This window comes from Mercenaria mercenaria, chromosome 16, assembly GCF_021730395.1.
Source record: "Mercenaria mercenaria strain notata chromosome 16, MADL_Memer_1, whole genome shotgun sequence".
NCBI lineage: Eukaryota > Metazoa > Mollusca > Bivalvia > Venerida > Veneridae > Mercenaria > Mercenaria mercenaria.
In genome coordinates, this window is record NC_069376.1 from 30,809,468 (window position 1) to 30,822,736 (window position 13,269).

The 13,269-nt window shown below is 32.5% G+C and overlaps 2 protein-coding genes across 4 annotated transcripts in view; both read right to left on the reverse strand.

The window, feature by feature from the left end:
• The window catches only part of LOC123541470 (uncharacterized), a 56,224-nt gene extending 43,085 nt beyond the window's left edge, over window positions 1–13,139 (reverse strand). The window contains exon 1 of one of the 2 annotated variants that reach the window (XM_053526559.1): window positions 12,825–13,139. The gene's annotated coding sequence lies outside the window, so the exon portion shown is untranslated. Of the gene's footprint in view, window positions 1–1,709; window positions 1,839–12,824 lie in introns of those variants that run through there. The other variant, XM_053526562.1, reaches the window with a different exon arrangement.
• Window positions 1–13,269, reverse strand: part of LOC128546020 (uncharacterized) — a 156,172-nt gene that overhangs the window by 130,375 nt on the left and 12,528 nt on the right. The window lies entirely within an intron of this gene.

Consider the following 13,269-nt stretch of genomic DNA (forward strand, 5'->3'; position numbering starts at 1 on the left):
TTAGAGCAATCACAAGTAAACGGACTAATCTGTTGATGCATTCTATAAACATCTAATTATCTACTATGCCCGTCATGCAGCATAATGGTTAATGTAACAAAGTATTCTTTTTTCAAAACAGCTTAAATCACAGTAACTGATCTAATGACTTTTGTTATTCTATAGACGTATTAACTGCTTAAGATATTGTCGTGTATGTCCCTATTTGAAAGAATTCCTATTTGAATAATTTATTACTTAGCTCGTGTACATGATATCTATCTGTGGCACTTATGTTATTTACGAATATACACAGGTTTATTATAAAAAGCAGGATGTACCAAGAGACTAACGTGTTACCGATATGTTTGCAGATCTTACTTTGTAAACATAACTTAATCACAAAGTTATTACAAGTATTGAACTTAAATACTAGATACGTATATACTACTGGTATGAAAACCTTACATGAAGTGTATTAGGTTAGCCACTAACATATCTTCGAGTACCGTTTATTCGTTTTTGCGTTTGTATTTCTATCATATAAATTTAGGCTATAAATACTTTTGTATATTCAATGTGTACATACTCGTGTATTGTCAATTACTTTAACCTGAGCACATATTTTGTACAGAGAAGAGAACAAATAAGTACATTTTTAGAAATTGTAAATCGAAAATAGTCCATCCTTACTGCGATTTTTTCTTTCTTCCGAAAATCGTTATTTTTAACAATATCACGCAATAAATTTAGAAATATACTAGAAAGCAAATATGAAAACTAAATAAATACAAATCTTTTTGAAGTAACTATTTGGTTTTCTATTATACAAACTTAAAAGGGCTACAATATGGATAAAGTTCTTTATTTTTTGAGGAAAAATACTTTTTTTCTAGTAAAATGTGACAGATGGGGTAACATGTCATGCGTAATATTGCAGTGAAGAAGCACTGGAAATTTGGGTATTGTGCTCATCGCTACATGTAGATACCGTCGTTTACATGACTGGAACAAAAAGGTTGAAAAAGAAGCTCATTATCTAACATGACACTCTCAAGTATCTCTCATACATGATCGCAAATCTATAAGCTGTGAAACGGAAGAGAAAATGTGTCGGATTATTTTGTTATGTTCGATATATGACTCATTCGTTTACACCATTTAAGGCAATCAATGACTTGATTATTTTAAATGATATGTATTCCTTTATAAAACTACATCAGATTCTTCAGTAAATATGTTTGCAGGTATGACCATGCTATTGAAACATAAATTGCATAAAACCGATAAAACGCTACACAGCCTACACCCACGAATTATGTCCAAAGTAAACAAATGAAACAAAGTAAGCAAAACAAAATTCTACTCGGTTTATCCGAGCTTTTTCATAAGAAATATTGAAATTTGTAACAACCTTCATGGGCTTAAGTGTGGTATTCTTTCATGAAATATCTTTAAATTAACTAAAAACTAAAACAGAGCCTAGCCCAGATTCAATTGAAGTTACTGTTTTAAGTAAAAAACGCATCAATGATAACAATACACTTGACGTGTGCTTTTTCTATACATGTACAAGAAATAACGCAATATATTCACAAGTCTTTTCTTACTCTTAAACAATTTACAAATAGTTATAGTTTTAGCATCGGCGCATGTTTAAGTTTCATTTTCTGTAAAAGCCAAAGACATAATATGCCAGTCTAAATCTTTTTCTATTAATCGAGATTTACCTTATTAAAATATATAATCCAAATCCGTCTGTCAATTGATTTTTTTTTTCTAATGAAAGAAAGGCAAACGCTAATCTCTCCCTCTAGCGGAAATCAATGATTGCAACAAAGCCGTTGAGACTGAATCAACAATACGTTCAAGTGGCATTTGATAACTTAAACCGCTAGCATATGCTGGGTATAGGCCTGTAAATAACGTGGCACATACAATGGACTTGTAGTATTATATTTCCGACAAACAATAAAGAACTCTGAGGGAGTAACGCAAAATACATTTGCCAAAGTTTTATATCTTTCCGCTTCACTGAATCTTTTCATGATCTAAATGTATCTTCAGGTGCAGATCTATCAACGAACTAAGTGGAAACCTTCATTACTAATATTACAACAATGTTTTCTGTACATACCTACAAATAGTGCTATTTTGAAGATAATTTTTGCAACAAACATTCAAAATAATATTATAGATGTAAATATTAAAATAATTTTAATCATTATAAGTCATCAGACAAAAACAAAGGTAAAGATTCAGGCGTCAGATTACAATGATATCATAGAGGTGATTTATATTTTCTTTGTTATTGTACCGAGACCAGCCAGTCGAAAAAGTGACAGCATGACCATCCAATAAGTTAATACATCATCTATTACTGAAATGTTTCTTTTTCGGGAAACAGTCTATTAATAGTTTCCCATTTCATTAATAGGAAATTTGATAGTAATTATAGTAACTTGTTTTCTGTTTGTGTAGCAAAATCACCAGTTTCTACTAGTTTCATTTCAAAGGCTTATTGAATAAGAATACTTATATATGATATCATTAAATAATCTATATTATTGCAAACCTGGAACACATTCCTAATTTCTACCTTCAAATATTTTAAGTCATAATTACATTTATTTAAATATTGAAATCATTAAATTTCAATATCTACCAACCTGAAAACTCAACTCCCAAATTGGGAATGTCTGAATAGCACATCTAAGAAATCTAAGACAGCGCTTAAAGTCATTAAAAAAAATCACTAGTATAACAATTCAAACATGTTTCTGCCTTTATGAAATAAGAAATAGGTCATAGCTAAATAGTGCTTTAACACTATTTATGCACGGTGGTTGGCGGTTATACGTCGGGCAAAATAATTATTTGTACGATGTATTACAACCCGAGTGAATTATTAGCGTTAAAATACGGTTTTGATATAAATGATTTCAATTCTAATATGCTCTTAATCTAACAGAGTAGATAAAATATAGTAACGCTCTTTCTTGGTCGCAACAAAAGCATTGACGTCACTGCACGTTAACGCCACGTCATCTTAGCGTAAAGTGTATTAACAGGGAAAAGCAATTAGAACACAAAATAAACAAACAATTAAACTAAATATAAACAAATTCTTTCACAAATTTTTGTGTGACTAGATCTAATACTAAACCACTTTTATTATACACAGATTTTTTATATTTGAAATTAGTTACTCAAGCATAACTTTGAACATGAACATTTGATCATCAGTGTTTTAAGTTTCAAGGCAACATTTAATCAAATTTTGAACTTCGTGTTATCAGTATCAGATCAAAGTTTTGTATTGAAAGGAATACCCCCTACCCCCGTACCACACACTATTCTGTAAATATGAATGATACATGTAATAGTCAGCTTTATTTATGTCTGTTACATAGACAGGTTCATTGATAAAATGCCTGGATACGACCTCAGTAAATATAAAACATATCATGAATGAATGGAAAACAGTTTTATTAATTGGAAACCCCGGTAACGTTATTGTCTTTTTGAAGGTAAAATGTAAAATCACAAATACTGACACAAGAAATTATGTTTTCACTAGGACGTTGTAAAGAAAGAATAACTACTATATGCAGGCAGTGGAACTAAAAATACAAACTCCAAATAGGCACTACCTATTTTGAATATATGTGTAGTTAACTACATCAAAGTACACAGTGAAAAATAACTGAAATATCATTTTCGAAAAAAAGAGTTATTTGAGCCGAACAAAATTATCCCGAGAAAATGTTTTGAAAAACTGAAGACAACTCCACTAATACTTTATTGTTGGCTTAGGTGAATGTTAGTATCTCATGCAAAACCATGCACTTTTTATCTCTATGCATGAAAATATCATGCATAATTAATACAAGGATTAGCCGTCTAAAAGAAAACTATGTTATGATTAAAACAGTTAATGTCCTGGAGAAGTGCGACATACCTTGTGGTGAAATTTGTAAACAAACAGACGATTGTTTTGAAAAGGGCAAAACCCATAGAATTTCACAAGGTAAATATGTTGAAAAAGCTACTAGTCGAAAGAGAACAATCTCTGATACCCATATTTATGCGTCAAAGTATGGGAAACATATCTAGAATTATGTGAAGATTTATGAAATCAATTTCATGAGTGTTACATGCATGATTGCGTTATCCTGCATTGAATTTAATATATATAACTGACTTTTCCTTTGCACTGATATAACATATACATGGTTAGGATTGACAAACGGTGTCAACTCACTAATTTCACTCTGTAAACAGATTGTTTCCCTTGTGTTAAGAGGTCTTAGGGCAAATCTCTCCTATATGAAATTATTTTTACAACTAACATATAAGTAATAGATGCCGATCAAAGTTGAGGTATACATCGCACACTAACCTGAGCCTCGTGCAATACGTGAATACTGATTCGCGATGCTTAGCTATCAGTCAATCCTTCTGCTATAAGATACTGAAATAATCATGATAGTGTCTGGTACGATACGACACGGGGCATTTCGATATTCAAACTGCCGCGTGTCGTTTCTTTGGTCGCACAGCGCTGGTCATTTTCTACCAAAGCGCAGAATCCTCACACATTACGCACAATAGAAATTTTATCAAAAGAAAAAAAGTAGTATTTTTACTTTCCCAAATTGTGATTGTTATATTCCGATCGAACTTAAATATTCCGAACAGTAGATTCGAGATAGGCGCAACATTGGAGTTTGTTATGTTTTAAATTGAACATTTCAAATGTATAAGGATTTTTTGTATATCCTCCGTCTTGAAAGAAACATTTCGTTAATATCAATATTTGTAAATTGAAACTTTCAAGCACATTTAATATTTTGGATAAAATTTCATGTGGTCCAATTAGGGGACATGCCTTCAGCAGTTAGGATGAACATTGCAGTATCAAAATACTTAAAACCCATTCCATTGCATAAGGTAGTAACTTCGCAGATTAATATCAAAATTCATATTTTTAACTAAGAGATAAATTGTAGATAAATTTCTTCTGTTTTACATCAAATTATTACCGCTAACGAGCTTTTATTTAATCATGTTTAGAGTTTCTAATCAGCCTTCGTCTTGAAAGAAACAGTTTCTTTATATCAATATGATACTTTTAATCATGTGTACCGGATACTCGTCCGTAATGAAATACTAGTTAGATGGTAACTGGGATTATCTTTTTCGATCAAAAGCCGGAAATTCACCATATGACCAATAAATGTATGACGTTCAACCAAGCAAGAAAGTAACTAGCACCTTCTCTATATAACTCGAACGCGGAGAACATACCGTGCTACTCTGGATCGAAGCCGCAACCTCTAGATGCAAAGCACTACTCTACTTTCAAAGATAATCAGACGGGTTGACATGACAAGAAGAACTTTTAAAACTACTCTGGCATAGAAAGAAATGGAGAAGTTAAGTTCCAACTATATATATTCGACAATTTACCTGTGTATTCATACACTTATTGAAGTAATTTAGTAACAGGAAACGTATAGAAACAATGTTTCCGCATATTTGTCAAGGTAACTGCTGAAATTGTGTATACATGTACGAGTGTACGTGCTTGCAAAACACGAGCGTATGTTGGTAATTTGATACTAACCTACCAGTCAGGGGCCAATATCTCGAAAACGTATCGTAAGTTAAGGTATGATTTACGATAAACCTAAGATTATACTAAGGTAACGTTATTCAGCTATCTCCAAACACCTCTTAACACCCTCATAAAGGGTTCGTAACTTAAGGTATTGTTATTTAGTTACGATATCGTAAGTCGTGGATAATCCATTTAGTGACGTCATTTTCGACCAACTGCACGTGTATCTGATAGTCCAAAAGCTGTCTGTTGCTGAACATCATGGGAAATATGTCCATATTAAGTGTATTTATCACTTGCAACTGTATAATGCCTACTAAAAAGTATTCAATTTTACATTTCATCAGACTTAATTCCGTAATAAAATAAAAACAATTGTCTAATATTTATTCAGCGAAGACTTCTAAAATGTTAGAGATGCCTATAAGCTTTACGCTCAACTTAAACTTTAAACTTTTAGTCACATATACCGGTACCAAGTTTTGTAAGGCATGTACGGTATTATTTCAGACTAGGGTATTCAAAAACAAATGTCATACATAATTGTATTCAAAGAACCTTTCTACTTAACACCTTTTCAACTGTATCGACTCGGCCTTAAAATACCCAACATCTGCAAAGGAGTGTTGTCGAAACAATCTACTGTACCGATAAGGCAACAAAAATTGTTGCAGTTTGCTATAAACAATGTCAAACTTTTGATGATAAAGTAGAGTTTCCCACGCCCTTTTCTGTGATAAAATTAGTCAGTTAACGGCATTAGTACCCCTGGGTTCCTTACAAGTCTTAATTCCCTGTTTGATATTTGTCTTTGTTTTTAAGCTGTTCTCCAAAAATACCTGACAACTCCCCCTCATAAGTCAGAGGTGGAAAATGAATGCCTTAGGTATATTGTCTTTAGACAATAATCACGGAGAACAAGAACGCCTAGTCAGGTATTCGAAGCTACTTTGAGATCTTGTGTGTTCTATGTATTATGCTAGCTGAGCGAGAATCTGCACGTAGCGTTCAATTTTAAAAAATCAACTTATCACATGTTTGACGTCGCGGGAGTATAATTAAGCCATTATATAAAAATGATAATACACTAGTGTAAAAAAGCTTTGACGTCCACGTCGTTTATAGCGTAGGAGTCGTTGGTCAAATTGACTTGTTTATAATTATAGTTAAAGAAAGTAGGAATTTTAATATTTCGACAGGAAAAGCTAATCTGTGATAAAAAGAATATTTCATTTGTGACTTTCCTTGACTCGTTGAATGAAATTGATAAAATGCTAGACAGAACCTCGCATTTTATTATTTTATTCAACTCCTTTAATAAATTCAATATGAAAAGACACTCATGTGATATCCTCTATATATCTTAAATCTATATAGACGTTTCAGCCTGTTTTAGTCTTGTTACTTTCTCAGGAGGCGACTCTTATTGTAAACTATTTACTGTTAAAATAAGTTCATGTTGATCGGACAGAAGTGGTTCTTTGTAACTACATGTATACATATATAGTCTTACACAATGCAGTTCCTTTCATTATTGATCAGTTCAGAAAACAGTGTCGAAAACATAATTCAGTCTTACCATTTATTACAATTAACGGTAAATTCTAAGATTCCGGTATTTGTATGATAGGAAATTTCAACTACATGTATATCTGTGATATAAAACACAGCGTGTTTCGTACTGCTCTAAAGCTTTATAAGGGTTTGCATTTTCCAAAACACTATTTGATGAATAGAATCCGCCAGTGAATATATACAGCAGCAATTGTGGTAAAAGCAATTTTTCATAAATTTATATGAAGTACTTTTTTAACTAGGCGCGGTCACAAGGTGAAACTGCGCATTTTTGACTCTTTCAGGGGTCATAACTCTGGAAATTGGGGGCGATGACAGACGAAAAACTAGGAGATGCGCAATTTCATATCAGGAAAAACACTCATGCAAGGTTTCATCAATTGTATGAAACACTTTTTGAGCAAGGAGCGTCACAAGGTGAAAATGTGCATTTTTGACTAAAAATAGGAGGTGCGCAATTTCATATCATAATGAAGACTCATGCAAGGTTTTCATCAATTGTATGAAACACTTTTTGAGCGAGGAGCGTCACAAGGTGAAAATGTGCATTTTTGACTAAAAATAGGAGGTGCGCAATTTCATATCATAATAAAGACTCCTGCAAGATTTCATCTATTCATATCAAATACTTTTTCAGCTAAGCGCGTCACAAAATTCCGACGGACAGACCCACGGACGGACGGACGACAGGACTAAATTTAAAGCACTAAATTTATCCATCTATACGAAATTAATTAATGTTTGTTGACACGATCAGATGGAAAGACAACTTCGATAAATACATTTCCGCTAGTTCCAGCGTGGTACAATAAGAAACAAACAGATTCATCTTCAGATAGGTCGAACAATGTAAGTTTACGAAGTGTCGTAAATAACGAGGCTGTCGAGATAGAGGAAATATCTGCTACGAATACCTTACGAACCCTTTACGAACATCTTAGGAGTTAAGGTACCTTCGAGATAGTAGCCCCTGGTTAGTATTTGTTTGTCAACCTGTGCTAGTGTGCTTTTCGTGTAGATACGCTCAGTACTAACCCTATCAAAACAAAGCAAACATGCGGTAAGGACAAGTCACAACTATGACATAAAGGCATTTGTTTTGAAGGATTATGCGGGATAGTGTTTTATTTCTCACCTGTTGAATATCTAGAACAAGAGGGACGGGCTATCCAGAGAGGAAGCTGACTTTTGAATTATTCTATGAACGGATAGCTCAGTGGTTTGCACACTGGCCTTCCAATCCTGAGGTCGGGGGTTCGATCCCCGGCAGCTACTCGGGAATTTTCAGAAACGTCTTTCAGTGTTTCCCAACTAACTAGAGGTGTACTGGTCAGAAACCCATCCTTGAATGTATCATGGCTATATACTGGGCACGTTAAAGAACCAGGTTGTTTATTCGCAAAGAGCTAGGCCAAGTTAGCCGGACAAGCCTGTATCTGATTTCTGATCTCTCTGTCGTGGGGGCTTTGTCTCACTCTGTCCCTCTGGTCAGATCGTTCTGTGTCTGTACTAGTAGAGGATGAATTATGCGCCCTGTGTGGCTGCATTTGAACTATGTAAAGCGCCTTTGAACGTGAAATTGATCATGAAAAGGGCGCTATATAAATCTGGTATAATAATAATAATAATAATAATAATAATAACAATAATTTTATAGAAAACATTAAACACCTTTAACTCATTAAGGACGCAGATCGCATTTATGCGTTCATTTTGACTCTTATCGAGTAGCGCATGTCGTATTTATCCGTCAAAAGATAACAGGCGTGTATGCCGAGGATCGCATAAATGCGCTATCTGCCTGATAGTACTGTATGCCGCGTGACGTGATTTAAATTTTAAATTATTGAATAGGTCATAAACTGTAGTATCAGATGTGAAAATTTCAGTTTTATTCATCCGTTATAAACAGAGTTTGTCCCTAATATTGATCAAAGGATGTAGATCTTATCGATTATTGATTATCAGTGAAAATCCACAGGCATACAAAGCAGATAAATTGATAGTGCCTCAGGGAATGTATCGGATAATTAATACAGTAATTAAGCGGCGATATGGCTCAGGTATTAATGAGTTAAGAAACAAATATATATTTTTTAAGAAGTTTATTGTGTGTCTGCCTTATATACCAGTGTTATATTCTAGGTAGCCACCGCATAGAAACTATTAAAATTGTATTTATTTTAGAATGTTATAACAATTCGTAATTTTGATAGTTTTACTTCGCTTTTAGTTTGAAATTTTGTATTTATAGTTAACTCTTAAACATCTTTTTCTACAGTGCGCTCAAGCAAAACAGACTGTACTGTTCTGCATCAGTGTTTAATGGCCAGACTATCAAGGGATCGATATTAGACACACTATAATTGTCAATATAAAGGGCTGTCTTTTGGAAACTGAAAGACCTTGTGAAATAGAAGTTTATGTTGTACAGTTGAAAATTATATCCCGAAACATGAGCCTCCCTATTTCAAACTACAAATTTTATATAATTGAAGGAAACCGAATATATTACATAAAACTATTTTATCATATAAAATAAACTGTATTATATACCTTTGACATCTTCTTTTAAGTCCAACAAATGTTACAGTTATTTATTAAGAGCATTGTATACAGTTTAGAAAAACACCTTTGTAAGGAAATTTCATAAATTATACCAGATTAATTTTTGTATATTCATACGTTAATGACAGGACTTGAGAATCACAGTAAATTATCTTACTTAAAAGTGTGTAATGATGTACTTTCAAGTCATGGATAAGGAAGAAAAAAAAGGTGAAGGGACATGCAAATAAGAAAGATAATGTTTAAAGTTTGATACAGATAACACAATGGTTTTCAACAATTATCTTTATTTGCACCATGAATAAGGACTTTAAATATCTCTATTAAATACGCTTTTACAACCTCAAGTATGTGGTTGTAAACAGGAAAATATTACAAACGACAATTTTTAGGATATTTTCACAAAAACAGAAAATTTTGTTGAGTGTATGTGTATATATTTGTGTCCGGGTTTAACGCCTTTTTCAGTCATATAAACGACCATGTCTACGTGTTCTCAGTGGGCACAATGCCCAACTGTATAGTGCTGCCTCACTAGAATATCACGCCGTATACACGTGACATGATACCAAACCAGTCAAATAATACTGACCCCTGACTTACCAGTCCTAGCACTTTCCTCTTAATGTTGAGCGCCAAGCGAGGTAGCTACTAGTTCCATTTTTACGTTTTTGCCATGACGCGACCGAGGATCAAACCCCCGACCTCCCGCACTCGAATTAGACGCCCTATCACTATACTATCGGGTCGGTAGTTTGGTTGTTGTTTAGTATATGTTATATATCTAGTATCACATCGATCCGATACAAATCCGTACACAGTACAGTTCCGGACCATTGTCAATAATATTAGGATTCATTGAAATCAGTATTAAGGGCAAATTTTTTTTAAGCTTCTGCGCTTGAAGATATTCTTTCTACGTTTTAGTAGAATAACAGTGTTGCGTTTTTAAAATATAAAACAGGATAAATGAATGACTAATTTTAGATTAGCATTTAAATATAAGAACCAAAATCTCATGCAAAATATGAATTAAATTTCATGTCAAATTAAATTCATTGACAATTTTTCTTTTTCATTTATTACTTCTGTACATATAATTTTACATGTATAACTGACACAAATGATTATGAAAATTTAAAAGTTAATTCTTTTTTGTATTGCCGGGAAAAATTCTGGTATGATTTACTAAAATGTAACAAAAAATGCATTTTTTGTTGGACACTGGACATTTTTTCTTTTTTTTTTACTTTGCAAATGGCTTACATTGTACTTCACACACAACATAACGAAAACTTAGAAAAATCATGGGTTTCCAAGTGTTTTTATTTTCTGAGTTATTTAGATGAAAAATTCCTGCACATATTTTTTGTCTTTTGCTAATTTCTGATAGCCTATGTTGTTCGATATGATCTAAACACATGTGTTTAGATATACATGTAACTATAAACTTTTTTCTATAATATGCATGCATCTAGCAAAACATAAACAGTAGTTGCCATATTCTACATTTTCATTACTTTTCCCCTCTTTTACTTGTAAACAGACATCTCTGTTTTTTCAGTATGTTCGTCTTTCCATTAGATAAAACCAGTTTTTAAAATGACTCGAATTATCTAATACTGTCTACATCTATATCAATTATATCAACTTCATATTTAACCCCAAAGGAGAATCATGAGTAATAGTTCGGCAACTGTGCAACTCTATTTGCGCAGTTACAAAACCCGAAAACACCCCTTTAAATTTCCCTAAACTTTTTAATAATGTACCAGTTATCTACTTTAAATGCATTGTGTCCGATTCGAAGGGCTGAGCTTTGCTAGTTTAATTATCTATTTTTTGCGATTCAATCCCATTTTATTGTAGGTGGTATTTAGCATATTTTTCAAAACTATTTTGTCATTATTTGTATGATCATTTTGTGTCTAACATGATGCATTACTCCAGATACTTCGGGAGTTGAAAATGTATTAAACCATGTACATTTCAGACGAATGAAAAAAAGCAACATGAAAGTGAAAGTAGAGCTGTCAAAATGACAAAAACAATCTGCAGTGTTTCAAAACCAAATTGTAAAAGTTCACTCTTTTTTTATTCCCTGTCTTACCTTGATAAGTATTTCAGACACTCAACAAAAATGGAGAAAAAAATATGTTTGAAAAAGAAATTTGATATTTTCAACAAAATAGAATATAGAAAGTCGAAGTTCATGCGTTGGAAGACAAAATACGTATTACTGAACATGGTGACCTTTATAGAAAGGATGTTCTACTTCTTCTAAACACTGCCGCATATATCTGTTTTATTTTTATTCATGAACACAATTGTATAGTAAATATAACATACATAAAGCTACTGTAACCGTTACGACATTTTCCTTGACAGTAGATGTGTCATGTTTGTTTACGTTTCGGAGGCTTAATCCATATATGCATATTTGAATTAAGAAACATAACTGGAATAGATTAAACAGAGTGAAATGAATGATGTATCAATTATTTAGGGTTACTAACTCAAAGGTCCCTTAAGTCCTAAGGTGGTCGAAACGGTACATTTTCTTCTTCGTAGAGATTGTTTTGCTCGTAAGATACGAGATACCTTAAGTAATGTCGTATCTTTAGGTACAAATTGGTGCCTTATCTATATCGTAAATAGATAGAAAATTGAAGGAATCAAGTTTTGTTTTTATTATCTAATTAATTTTCATTTATAATCCAGTTTTACCTATTCCTGTTTTTTTTTAATTCGATGGTATTTCTTCAAAACATTTGTCTTTAAATTCCAAACGTGTATAGAACATTTTCAGTCAATATTTACAAAAATTGATATTTAGTATGTTAGCTATATAATACTGATAATTTCTTTTGTCTTATGTCATGTATTTTGCTGTGTGACTAACGCATTTGTTTCTGCCTCCTATTTACAAGGACATTTCTGAAGAAATAACAGATCTCGACGTTTCAATTAAAATGTTCCACTTTTAATGTAATTAGCTAGTTCAGTGATTGATCAATCATTTCTATAGCATATATATATCTAAAACTCGGTCAATACGGTCAAAATGAAATGTACTTGCCAATTGCAGATTTTGGTACTCCTAGTCCTACAGTTTAATAAATATTTCACAACTGTCATTCATATATTAATCATTTCTGATGTAGACGCGCACTTTTATCTTACAGTAAATGCTTACCGTTCTCAAATATAAATTTATATCAACAAAAGTTTTACAATTATTACAAAAAGTGGATGACAGGTTAATATAATTGGATATCCTTTCATGGTCCTTTCATGATTCAGACACACCAGTAAAGAAATTTTAGTAATCTTCAAAAGATTTACCGGATATAATACTGAATAAATTTAAGCGATATCAACAAATGACAGTATAGTATTACGTTATCAGATACATATGCATCATAATCTAAACATACTATAGAAAGAAATGGTCCGATGAAACTTCGTTTAAATATAAATAGCGAAATGAATGCGCAAGTTGAGTCTTTTTGCCTTTTTATTTG